Below are 14525 nucleotides of genomic sequence, written 5' to 3'. Positions count from 1 at the left end.
TTCTCACTCAATTTCTCATTCCCATGTATTGTATGTATTCCTTTTTTTTTTTTTTTTTTTTTTTGTATTCCTCTCAAAATTAGGGAAACACTTCAATTCGTAAAATAATTAACATGATTATATAATTTAATTTGAAGTTTTTCCTCGATACCCCCACATAACATCACATTAGAGTTGAGAGCCAAGTAGGTGAGAAGTTTTGATATTTTAAAAAATTGTTGGTGGTAAAATTCAAAAAATATAAACTGTAGGTGGTAATTGCTAAAATGACAACAATTGTAGGTGGTAATTGTCAAAAAATCCTTTATATTAAATAGTCAATAGTTGTTAAATATCTTTCAATTATAACATGTAAAATATTGAATATGGTTCTCTTAATAAAAATCTTTTTTCAAAATATGAAAATTTTAAAATAATAATCAACTAAGAAAAAACAGTCGAACATAATTATCAAACTAAACAAGTACAAACTAGTAGCTAAATTAAAGCGTTACTCGGGGACACACTAAAATATTGGCCAATTTAACAGGTTCCATAATAGGGGACAAACAAGATTCAAGAGATATTCCAACTAACATTATTCGGCCCTTACTATCTTCAATGTTCAATTAGTCACTGGCTCACTGTTATATTTTTCTCCATGCCCTGTCTCCAATTCAAGTTCAACCTCGCACCCACTCAATTTCATCTTAAATTTCGTTGATCTTCCACATGATAAACGTGTATGGGTGGCTTATCACTTAGTTCATTTAATAGTACCAAACATTGTAGGTGTAAAAACCCTATTCATGAATCTCAATCATTGGTTTAATTTTTTTGTTGATTAATAATTAATACACTTAATGGTATCAAAACTCACGGAGCTAGGTAACAATATAAACGAGCGGTATACACAATATATTATTACTTATTTTTAATCATCAAATAAACAAAAAAGTAAATTTGGTGCATATTTGTAGCCTAAGCAAATTATTTTGTTGGATTTGTCACAATTTAATATGTTACATGATCATAATTTACATACGAATAATATGAGGAGTTTTAGGCTTTTAGCCCCTTCTATTTAGCCATCTTGTATATATATTATTGTAGACAAGATTTAATCTAATATTTTTAGCACCACTCTTAGGTTTTAACAAATTAAACTTATTGACATACATATAAAGATTATGGCCCTGTTTGACAATTAGTTGTAAGTTGATTTGATTAGTTGTTAGATGTTAGATTGCATTAGCTATTTTAACTAAATAGCTAATTGTAACGATTTGTTGCATGGGAGTGATAGCTCAGCAGAATCACTCCCGATTTTCGTTTCTTAGACCCGGGATCGAGGCACACCCCGGCATTTCCACCCACAGATTCCTCCTGTGATAGGAAGGACTGTGAGACCCCACTTACTAGTAAAAGAAAATCTACTTCCTCTGTTCTTTTTTACTTGACTTGTTCTTTTATCACGCTTGTCAATGCAAAACTTTAACGGTCAATAATTTTAATTCTCCATAATTAAAAAATATAAAAGTTATATATTATGATAGTACTTATTGAGACGAATTCAAAATGATCCAACATAAATATGTTTTTCCTTACATATTATTCACAAAACACGGTCAAAAGAGGGGTGGTGAATAGTGTAAACCGTCAAAGTAGCTCAAGTAAAAAGAACATAATTTGTTTATATTTGAAATTGTTTGGTCATAGCTTTTAATTACTGGTTATTTTAGAGTATTAAACAAAAATACGCTAAAAGTTCACTCAAAAACTCCTCATATAAGCTGTTATTAATCGCTCTTTTTGGTGCAAGTAGGCTCTAACCAAACACCCCCTATATATATAGTAGTTGTTCAATTGAAGTATACATAATTATCTCTTAGCATTGTACCTTTTCACAATAATTTGACCAAGGTAATCATGCAAATCACAAACATGTCATTTCCTCTATACTTCCTTCCGTTCATTGCCTTCTCAATCTTCCTTTACAAATGGCTAGTATCACCAACCAAGAGCAACAAAGAGTTGCACTTACCACCCACCCCACCAATGCTCCCAATAATCGGAAACCTCCATCAACTCGGAAGATTACCTCATCGTTCCCTACGATCCCTTTCCATCAAGTACGCGACCTCATGTTACTCTACTTCGGCAAGAGGCCAACCTTCGTTGTGTCCTCTTCGAAGGCAGCCAAGGAGATCATGAAGACCCACGAACACCTCTTCCTCGACAGGCCTCAACTACGTTTCGTAGACAAAATATTTTACCATGGAAACGACGTAGGATTCAGTTCTTACGGAGATAGATGGAGGTACATGAAGAGCATTTGTGTGACGCACCTTCTATCCAACAAAATGGTTCAGTCTTTCCAATCAATAAGAGAAGAAGAGGTGGCTCGAGGGGTCAAAGAGATCAAAACCTACGGTACTTCACCTTTGAACTTGAGTGAGGTTTCTTCCGCACTCTTCAATGGTTTCATTTGTAGGATGGCGCTAGGAAGGAAGTACGACGGCGGCTACGATCACGGAAGTGGGAAGAACATCTATCACATGTTCAAGGAGCTTGCGGAGGTTATGGGGACGATTTGTGTAGGAGATTATGTCCCCTCTCTAAGATGGATTGATAGATTTTCGGGTTTGCATGACCGGATGGCGAATGTGCATAGACAGTTTGATGCGTTTATTGAAGAAGTTGTTCAAGAGCATGAGACTCAATATGAACAACGTAATGATGATTGTTGTAATAAAGATGATGAGGGAAAGTATGCTAAAGACTTTGTGGAGCTTTTGCTTGAAAATCAAAGGGAAAACCCTGAGCTAACTTTCAAGAGATAGTATCAAAGGCATTATTCTGGTAAGCCTTTTTTTTTTACATACTCCCTCCCTTTTTTTTCAATTGCATCTCTTTGACTTTTGCATTATTCATATACCATGGTTGACTTAATGTCTTCACCTCTATAAAATAAATATATAATTTATCATTAAATTAGTCATTATGTCTAGTAAGCTGATGGTTGAAGACTATGATCGATTTATATACTTTGTTATAAATTTTATTAATAGATAATTAATGATATTAATGGTCAAAATTACATTTTAACAAATGTATCGATCAAACTGATACATTTAAATAGAAAAAAAAAAAAAAAGAAGAAGAGGGATTTTCACTTTTCATTAAAAGGGTTTTATGCATTTTAATTCTTTCTTAATTTATCTTCTTATATTAAAATCCACTCCTTCTCCGATATTGAAAAATTATGAGAACAGAGGAAATATTATTGTGAAGGGCTGGGCTACAAAGGATGGATGGAGGCTCCGCCCCAACGGCCCCAAAAATCTCTTCCTTTTTAAAAAAATGGTGCTTTTTTTAAAGTGTTGTACCCTGTGTTGGGCTTATCAAAACACTATTCATTGCTAAACCCATGCAGCATCTACGCCTATTTGGGCATAGCTTGTAAAATGATCTCACATTCTCACCCAAACATTGCTCTTATTGGCTAAGGCCCCTTCTTATTGGCTTTAAGTTGACGACTTCATCTTTTAATAAATCCTTTAGAAATGTACTTATGGATTATGATATTCTATGCATTCTTATATTTTGTTTTTTTTTTATTGCACCATGAGTGATTTTACATATGCTAATACATTATTTTGGCTATTAATAACTTAAATTATGTTTTTGTAAAATTTACAAAAAAAAATTGATATCTGAAAAGTAGATTTCGAGATGAATCTATCTAGATCCCACATGATTATGTTTTTTTTGTGGATAAATCACAAAAGATGGATAAGGAAGATTATGTGAATAGTGTAAAATCTACAAGTAAAAGTGTAAAAAATAAAAAACGGAGGAAAGTATAAATCAAGAAATTGAGAGTGTTATTGAAACCAAGTCTCTTTTTGACTTTTTTTTTAGGCAAAAGTCTCTTTTTAACTTAAGTAGGAAAGAATCGGCGTTAGGACCATATACATCTTATGTGAAGTAAATAATTAGAGGAAAATGTTTGTTTTATAACTTTTAACTACTACTTTTCGTTCAATTCCTTAATACTCAGATTCTATATTTTTAATTTTTCTTATAATGAATTTATATACATGTAATAGTAATCAAATTTATCCAAATTCGGTATAGGATATACTTGGTGCGGCCACAGACACATCCACTACGTTACTAGAATGGGCAATGACAGAGTTAATAAGACATCCTACTATCATGAAAAAACTACAAGAAGAGGTAAGGGACGTCATCAAACCCAACACAAAGGTATCTGAGCATGACTTAAAGAACATGAAGTAGCTAAAGGCAGTGATCAAAGAGACACTTAGGCTACATCCTCCAGTCCCCTTTTCGGGGTTTCGAGAATCCTCTGGAGATGCCATTATAGATGAATATAACACTACTGCAAGGGCTCTAATCATAGTGAACGCATGGGCAATACAGCGCGATCCTAAACTTTGGGATGATCCGGAGAATTTCCATCCAGAGCGATTCTTAAACAACTCGAATGTTGATTTTAGGGGACAACATTTTCAATTGATCCCATTTGGAGCTGGTAGAAGAGGTTGCCCTGGAGTGTCCTTAGGCATTATCACTATTGAACTTGCATTAGCAAGTCTTATTTACGAATTCAATTGGAAGTTACCTAAAGGAAAAAAAGGAGAGACCTTAGATGTTGAAGAAACTTGGGGTATAACTGTTGGACGAAAATATCCTCTGATTGTCATTGCAACACCAAATATTTGAATTATGTCTTTGTGTTCTTGCCTCGATTTGTAATAAATCTTGGCTTTGTTGTTTTTAATTTATTTTACGGTTTATGACTTGATATGATGAGGATCCGAAAGGATGCCATGTTATGGGAAGTACACATTAGAAGTTGACAGGATCATGTAACATAGCAATGGCATACATGCTGTAATGTTGTATTACTTTTATAACATGGTCATGTCGTTTCAGTTATGTATGCAAGTATTCTATTATGGTGAGGTGTTTCGTTGTTATGGTATGATTTGACTATATCTTTGTTTCTTTCGTAATTACTAACAATTAAGAATAAAGATAATAATGAAAAGCTTGAGAGGGTTGAGATAGGTTAGATTCCTGTTAGAGGACCATCTCAACCAAAAGCTTAAGCTAATAGTTGTGGCCCAGGAATATATTTTATACTCTATCACTTACCATTAAAAAAATAGTGATGAAATGTAATCAGGTAACATTATCACTAGGAAAATTATGTTACTAGCTAGTAGCTACATTGATGAGATTCATCCCAAGGTAACTCTAACCCTTAGCTCGAACCTCTAGTTGATGTGGTGAGTTGGTGACCAAAGCGTCTCAAACTCAATTCAGATCTAGTGGATCCAAACTGGTCTTCGAGTCTCGATATGATGTTTTGAGCATGATCGATTCAGTCCATGCAGAATTGATGTTGAAGACACAATATAGTTGCAGTAATGAGAACACTTCGGCTAAATCTGGATGTGAGTTCAATTTTTCGTACCCAAATTAGCTGCCAGCCTGCTCATTGATCTACCATAAACTAAGAGTAACAAAAAATATTATACAGTAGTACAGACATTACAGGTCGAATTTGAAAGGCTTAAGGTAAAAACTCTTGGTTGGACTTCTCAAGTCAATGAAGATGTATAAGAAATAAGGATAATGTACCAACATGTAATCCATCACCACAGCAATGCAGTTGTGTATGATAATATTCAAATGTTATAAATGGATCCTTTGACCGAATCCCACGGCTTCAGATCTAGAAATAAACCTTTCCAGACGCCACGAATCTGCAAAGAACAATTGCTTAGCTGCATATTACAGCCAATTACAGGCACATTGATCCAAATATAGAAGAATGAAATAATGTACAAAAAATTCAAGCAAATCTATCATAGCTTCTACTCTTCTAGAGAAACCCAAATTTACCCTTTAAAATTGACAAAATCACCCTGAATATCATAGAATGACCGCCTCAGGCAAGATTTTTGCCAAGAGATTATCCGATCAAGTCACTCAAGCGAAAACTGAGAAGGTTAAGATTTTACACTAGCTGCATTGGACGAATCAAAGAACTATCTTGAGTAAAAGCAATGGCCTAATTTACAATGAGCTGACAAGAACCAATAAAATCCTAAATTTTCTGTAAGCCTGTACCTGAAACCTCTACACCAAAATATAAAATAAAAAACAAGCTAAATTGATGTACTCCCCAGCACCTCCGGAAGCTGCATTCATGACATACCAAAAAGAACCGAGAAAGAAAGAAAAAATTAAAGAATCTAGAATAAGTCGGCCATTATAGATCAGTATCCATGCTGCTTATAGAATCTTCTCTCCTGTGTCCACTCTCTGAGCCAGGTAATTCTGCTAGATCGACATCAATAGCCACCTCCTCGGGTGTTGCAGATAAAGATGTCCTCGGAGGCTTCTTACTATGCCGAGATTTTGAAATCCGAGATAATACCTGAACAATGTCTCTCATGGACGGCCGTTTTTTTTGGGGCACGGTTCACACATTTGTATGCAAGAGTTGCCACATCATTAAGTTCCAAAGCATCAAAGTTCCCATCAAGACGCGAATCGACAATTTCCTCCCATCCAGTCCCTCCCTCTGTGTTCATTGCAGCCTATGTTTCAGCAGTTCAAAAAAGTGAGTAACTAGCATAACCCATTAGACAATTATGTAATTTGTGGAAGAATTCATAATGAAATGGTTTTACCATACCACTGGGTATAATTTACATACAGCTATGGACATAATCATGATGCTAAACATTTCCTCGACCAAAAAGGAAATTATTCTGTTCAGATAAACGTATCCACCAATATTTCTGTAACATCTAATACTCGATGGCCATGTTTGGCATCATAAGACGGTAAAAACATTGAAGACTATTTAGCCGACAAACTGTAACTGAATTAGAACACCAGATTATAGACAGATGTATCCAAAAACATTTTTCAAAAAATTCAACTATAGAAACTAACATCATATGGTTGGGGTCTGAAGGATATCACATTCTTTGGCATATCATTTAAACCAACACCAAATCTGTTGAAACAAACGATGCCTAAATGTTTCTTGATTGCAAAAAGACTGCCTTTCTATACAAAATATATGAATGTTCCATACACCCCAAATTTCAAAGTACATCTTCAAAGTGGAGCTATGATGCTTGGACTGGAATACAAGTGCTAGACATGAATATGGGTCCAAGAGGTAACCATGAATTATTTTAAAGCTCACAATGTTGAGACACGGTTATGTACGTCCAAAATACAGGAAGTAAGAATTCATATAAATTTTTAAGACACTTATTTATAACAATCTTGAGACACCATATTGCCTAGTATAATAACTGCTATGCCGCTATGGGACTAATGGACTATGGGTCATTCATAAATATAACAAAATTTCCAGCAAGAAGAGAGGCATCAAGCATAACAATCTGGGTCCTATATTAACAGGTCTGGCGCATAGTCTTGAGGTGTCAAATGCAATAGATATATGAATATATCAACTTACCAGCTCTACATACTCCATGAGACCTTGAAGGGGGTTTCTTGCTGCAATGAGTTCGAAAAGCAAGACCCCATAACTGTAGACATCACTTTTCTTTGTAAAGGTCCTTGTGGATATATACTCGGGATCAAGATAGCCAAAAGTCCCCTTTAAATTGCAAACTTGCCCGTCAATTACCTCTTCCCTTGAAAGCCCAAAATCAGCCACCTAGATTAAGCATAAAACATTTGCATCAGCAAAAAGACACCACTGCCACCATGGCTTCCTAGCATCTCAGTTACATTGTACAGGAACAAGTGATAACAATGTACATACCCTAGCTTTCATCGACTGATCCAACAAAATGTTGGAAGATTTAATGTCACGATGTATTACAGGAGGAACTGCCTGAAAGCAGAAGTAAGGAAGAAATCAGATTGAAAACAGCAAAAAAAAAAGAAAAAAAAAAGTAGGCTTAATTTGCTTATCTAAACCCCCACTCAATAGCTTAGATAAATATATTACCCCATCGTGAAGATACTCCAAGCCTCTTGCGACATCCAATGCTATATGGACCCTTCGTTCCCAGCTCAATGGTTCCATCTTTTCATCTGGAGAAAGCAAAAGAATATCATGAACCCTGAATATTATGGGTTAGCTTATGACAACATAAGAAAGAAAGCGTGGATCTAATCTGCACAGTATTAATCTAATCTAATATATACATTGTGCAACATATGTTTTAAGAAATTCCATCAGAAAGATTAAGGGAGCATAGCATCAAATTCCATACTTCATATATTTACAATAGAAGCAAGAGTCAGGTCAATCAGGCAGGTTAAAAATTAATGCACTCAAATTCCTAAAGGAGAACTTGAAAACATAAATTATTCAACAGCCTATTATAAATCAACATGAATGCCTACTTACATGCATTTTTGATGATTTAAAGCCAAAATAGAGATGATGCCTGTGAAGTTTTTTTTTTTCCCTACTATTGCCAAAAGGAACCAACAATATGGCAGACAAACAGGAATATCAGACCCAAAGCATTCCCCAAAGGCCCAAACTTATTATTACACTACAACGATTCATACATATAAGTTGCAAAGCAAAGATTTTAGTTCCCCAAATACCTCAAAAAACCACCATGCTAAAGTCGAAAGAAGGGTCCAAATGAGCATTCGTAGAATCTATTTAAATGTAGTAAAACTCTACAATACAGCACACCTAAAACTGGAATAATCAACCCAAGACTGTAATTCAAGTCCTGTAGTTCTATGTCACAACAAATTTCAACCCAATTCGGATACTACCCTTCATCTCTTCTCGTAATAGCAATACAGATTACGCTCGAGAAGATCATAAGAAAAGGATAAATCAAAGTTTGATTAATAGATGATAAGGGAAACAAAATCTTATTCAGACAACTATAGATTTTGTTAATGGGACTGGTGTCACAGGTCTGAACAGGAGGATACCAAAACGACAAGAACTTCCTATAGAGCCACTTTTTCACAGAAGAACCTCTTCCTAACTAAGCTTGCATAGTTGCATGCATGGAACTATGGAAGTCCCACTTACAACTATCCTTGCAATGGGAATGGGATCACTTAAGCTGGAAAATGAGGAAACCTGTCAATTTGCAGGCTCCAACGTAAGAAAGGTTTATAAAACTAGGTTTGCAAGATAGTTTGATCATTGATCTTAGTCAGCCAATGTACAGGTGAAAATCAAATATCGTAACATTTCAACATATCTCAATGTATCCATTTACATACACAATAATTAATTCTCCTGGAAGTAAAGTTGGTTAAATCTCATTATTTCATATTTGCAGTGACACATAGAAGAGGCAAAGGGCTAGAACACTCATTTCTACATAAACCTAGGCTCGCATAAATACTGAAAATATGGTTTGTTGACTTACTGTATAAATGGGAAGCTAGGCTGCCATTGCTCATATAGGCATATATAAGCATGTTTTTTCCTTTCTCTGTACAATATCCAAGCAAATTCAAGAGGTTTCTGTGATGCAACCTTCCTAACAGCTTAACCTGTGAAACAAGAGCAGGCAATAAAAGAAGGTGAGATCAAGAATCAATCAGGACAATCACTACAGCATTAAAAAAAAGACAGCAACTTGTCTACCACACAGGGCACTTCGGTAAGGACATCTAATGATGAACCTTGGTGTAGACTATATTGCCACTAAGAAGCTGCACTGATTAAAATATGACATTACCTCTGTAGCATTAAAAAAAAGACAGCAACTTGTCTACCACACAAGGCACTTCGGTAAAGACATCTAATGATGAACCTTGGTGTAGATTATATTGCCACTAAGAAGCTGCACTGATTAAAATATGACATTACCTCTGTTTCAAATTCTCGCTCCCCTTGCTTTGAATCAGTTGCCAGCACCTTCACAGCAACTATTTCACCAGTTGACATCTGAGCTTTGTACACAGGACCATATGCACCCTGGCCAACCAATGTTGTGAAATTCTGAGTTGCCTTCTGTAAATCCCTGCAAAAGAAGTAGCCAGCTTATAGTCATCAAGTCAAGTGCAATCAGAGTTCAGTCCATATCAGAAGTTTCGCCATGATTGAATCTACAAGAAATCACTCTCCAACAAGGATATATTGACAAAGACAGCGGAGAAAGAGAGCACTTGAGATACTGAGAGCAAAAATCACATTAAGATGTAGATTATACTTGACTTATAAATTCTTAGCAAAGCAATGACACCAGCCAAACACAGTAATACGACATTATAAGCTGTAATGAGGTCTGGTACGACAACTATTTATTACCATAAGAAAGCAATTAATACCTCCTTTTACGATTCTCATGTGAATTACAAAGAATCAAAACAGCACCATATAAGTAATAAAATCTAACACCAAGATTCAATATCAAGTTATGAAACATAATTGATTTGTTAGCAACATTTTTAAAAATCCATTGATCGATCATCGGATTAATAAGATTTCTCATCTTCACTCCCCAATTCGTTTTTGCCCCTATGATCACAAAAAATTTACCAAATTCTTATTTATAATGTCTCAACAGAATATTTTTAACATGGTCAATTAGTCACTAAAAACTTAAGTAAATTTCAGAAAGCAAACCTGTAAGCAAACTCGAGTATACCAGATGCAGAAACAACATTACTCCTCTTAAAGCCGTCAAGCCACAAAGACATCCCGCTGACACTTTTTCTGTATCGTTTTGGAGATTCAGGGCCAAGGGTAGAGTCCGATAACTCTGTACATGTATCAATACCATTTGCACGAATAGGAATTGTCGCTGATCTCCTTGAACTGCTATTATCAATCTGAGCACGCTTTCTTTGGTATCTGACACAATACAGGGCAAGGATTGCCGCAAACACACCAATTACTACTCCAATAGAGATACCAAGTATCAATCCAGACGACTGGTCACTCATTTCGTACAGTGTGTTGTTGAGCTACCTCACACTGATGCAAATCCATTCCATTGAATCACACTGTCAACATCTAATAGCAATTAGGTATTAAAATACAAACTATCAACCAATTATCCTACTTTTGTCATACCACATCAATTTTTTCAACTCAAAATCACTATCATACCTAAAAAACACATACCATTCCCCAATAATCCCAACATCTTAAGTTGCTTACCAAATTTTATATACCCATTTCACAAAATACAATAAGAATCATACCGAAAACCCGTCCACGAAATCGAAACAAGGAAAAGACCATGATGATCCAAAGATGGGTAAGACTTAAAATTCAAAACGTGCAGCCTCCGGCATTGACTAATACTAATCAATTGTTAATTATAACAGATAAAATGTTGATGAACCATGAAGTATGACTAAAAGTGCCGTGAAAACTGTTCATACTTATTATTTTAGCAATCCCGCCCTCAAAATGCGAATAATTCATGTTATCTAATTCAAATACTTCACATGAAAAGTTGAAAAAAGTGTTTTTTTTTTTTTTTTGGTAATTTATACTAAGAGCAAAACTTTCCAACATTATAATCCATCCAACCAGAAAATTAAAATTCTACAAAATCATAATTCGACTAAAAATAAATCACCCAAATAATCATAATGCTCCAACAACATAATTAATTCACCAAAAAATAACTCACCCAGATTATTTAGAGAAAAAAAAAAAAAAAAACCCAGAAATACAAAAGCTCCAACATCATAATTGATCCATAAAATTAAAACAAACATCATAATTGATCCATAAAATCAAAACAAACATCATAATTCAACCAAAAAATAAAAACCCCACATCAAATTCTAAGATAATGTACCTAAAAATGTACATCAGGAACTAAAGTATTTCAACTATAATTTATGAATTTTGCTTTCAAACTAAAAACCCAGAAAATAACATTGATTTTCTCAGATAATATATCAAAATTAAGCAGTAAAAAAGCAAAATAACTAATGAATAAAACTGAAAAAAGTTGAAGAAAATTGGGTTACCTGTTGAAATCAAAAGAAAAGGTAACTTGGTTTGAAGAAAGAATTAAGTGGGTGCTTTAATCTGTAGTAAGGAATTTTTGTCAAAAATGAAGAGAGAGAAAGAAGAGAGAGATTCTAGGAGTCGTAAAAGAGAAAAGCGTGGGGACAAATGAGAAAGACGATCTATATACACTGCTGCTGGGGACTGCGCACAACCTGCTAATTTTACACTTTTTTTTTTTTTCTGAATTTCAAATAATCAAATTACAGTCTCATGTTTAGTCATTTTTTTGTTTTTAAATTTTTATTTTTGCTGAATTAAATGATTACAGTCTCATGTTAGTCTGGCTTTTTTATAAATTTGGAAGGAAATCAGGAAAATATTAATGTTGGAAAAGCCGAAAGATAATTAACCTAAGAATATATCATAAAGTAGTCGCTCTAATTTTTAATAAGATAAAAAAAAATGAAAGTATTTGAAAACTACTTACAAATGAAAAGAGAGGATTGTAATGTCATATTGATGTACAAAGAGTTACTTTAGGTGAAACATAAAGATTACGGAGTATATGATACTAAAAGAACCATTAAACTCACTAATATAGACTATTTTATGTTATAAGTGTAAATTCACATATACTCTCTACAATTCTTCATGGAAAGTTAATTGAATCTTATGTTATTTCTTTGTTTTAATTGTTAATATACGCGATGTAAGCAAGTGGATAATTTGAAGTAGCCGTAGTTGTATTTTAAATTGTACAAAATTGTACGTTATAAATGTTTCTAATCCCTTCCAAAAAAAAGTTTTTAAGCCAAATGGTTACCTAATATAAATATTAATAAAAATGAGTAATCAGGACATTCTTACCAAAAAAAAAAAAAAAATTGTGTTTAATCCACTAGATGTATAAAAAGCACCGGTGTTTGCATAATTGGTGCGAGTTGTTATACAAAAAAATGGCCTCGAGCAGTGATAATATTTTTTGTCTCTGCCTAATTTGCCCTTGATTGCTATTCTGACCATTTTGCCCTTATAGGCTAGTTAATTTGTTTTTTGGGTGTGGATTTGACTTTTTGGGTTGATGGTCATGTTTGCAATGTGGAAATACAAGTGCTTTTATAATACAATTATAGTTTATTTTTGACAAGATATATGTATAGTGTATAATATTAAATTAGCTTGATACTTTGATCATGTTATGTAAAGATTTGCCGGGCTGTATGCCAACATTTCGGTATGTGCAACATGTATACAAAAATTTTTAAATATAAAGTGTCTTTTGGAGTATTTTTTTTTTATACTTGTACAAGTTTCTCTATTCTTAATTAGTTAGTGCCACATATCCATATATTTGTCAATATGAAATTCAATAAATGATACTACGTATCTTTTATTTATAAAGATTTACTATTTGAATACAATTAGAATAATTCCAATAAATATCAATCGTGTGATAAATATTATATAGAGTATTAATATTATAAGTTGTACAAAAATCAAATTCAACACTTAAGAAGAATCATATGGAGTAGTAAAACTTTTTCATGGATTGACATTAAGGTAAATTGCACAAAATTTAATAATGAAGTATGTAAAGGGGACATCGTACGTCTTGTTTAATGCTTAACATTGCCTAATACATACGAAGTATATACTTTGTATCAACTAACTAAGGAGTAACAAATTGATAATTTGGTATCCAAGATCCAACTATACATCCATCTATCCATTCCATATTATGTGTATGTATGATTTGCTTACTTACACTCAAAACATAGTTGCAATTACATTGGTATTTTTTAATGTTCATTGGCACAATTAATTAATAATGATACATACTAAAAATGCATAAAAACTAGATCTATAAATGTCACATTAACCATTTTATAACAATAAGTCAAGGTTTGACAAGTTTATTATTTTAATAAGTTTATTGACTTTTGTCATTGCTCGTATATACGGAGTATGCTTAATTGCTCCAAAGTGCTCCCTTTTAACCCCAAATGGCCAAATGTATATGTATATATATATTTTACTCCCTCCGTCCCCGATTGATAGTCACTTTTGTCATTTTTTGTGGCTCAAAATGTTAGTCACATTTGCTTTTTTCAAATACCATTAATATTATTTTTTTTACCAAAATTCTCTAATATTTGCAAAAATATTTGTGCAAATTTAACTTTCCTATGTAAATTTTACTTTCCCATGTACTTTAATTACTTTCACTCTCTACTTTTTTGCATACCTAATGTAAATTTACTTTTTCAATGTACTTTATTTAATTCTCCTTAATTCCCGTGATTTTTCTTCAAAAGTGATTATCAATCGAGAACGGAGGGAGTAGTATTCTACCCAAATTGTAAAATATTCATTATCAATTTTTAAAATTATAACAGCTTGGATGGATCACTAGCTATTGGTCAAAATTGTTGAACTCGATCTTAACTCATAAGGGTGATGATTCTGATGAAGCAAAAAAAATAAAAATAATATTAGTTAAGTTGAATTTGCATGATTTTGCATGAGTTCCCAGACGAGCAGTTACATA

At 33.5% G+C, this 14525-nt stretch overlaps 2 pseudogenes; one reads left to right on the top strand and one right to left on the bottom strand.

Annotated features, from left to right (window-relative positions):
• Window positions 1-1923: 1923 nt before the first annotated feature.
• Window positions 1924-4850, top strand: LOC110720182 (annotated as a pseudogene).
• Window positions 4851-5904: 1054 nt separating this feature from the next.
• LOC110720097 lies at window positions 5905-12784 on the bottom strand (annotated as a pseudogene).
• Window positions 12785-14525: the final 1741 nt, after the last annotated feature.

The sequence above is a fragment of the Chenopodium quinoa genome, unplaced genomic scaffold (assembly GCF_001683475.1).
Source record: "Chenopodium quinoa cultivar QQ74 unplaced genomic scaffold, ASM168347v1, whole genome shotgun sequence".
NCBI classification, from domain to species: Eukaryota; Viridiplantae; Streptophyta; class Magnoliopsida; order Caryophyllales; family Amaranthaceae; genus Chenopodium; species Chenopodium quinoa.
The sequence above is the reverse complement of the archived record's forward strand: the minus strand, read 5'-3'. Positions and strand labels throughout refer to the sequence as shown.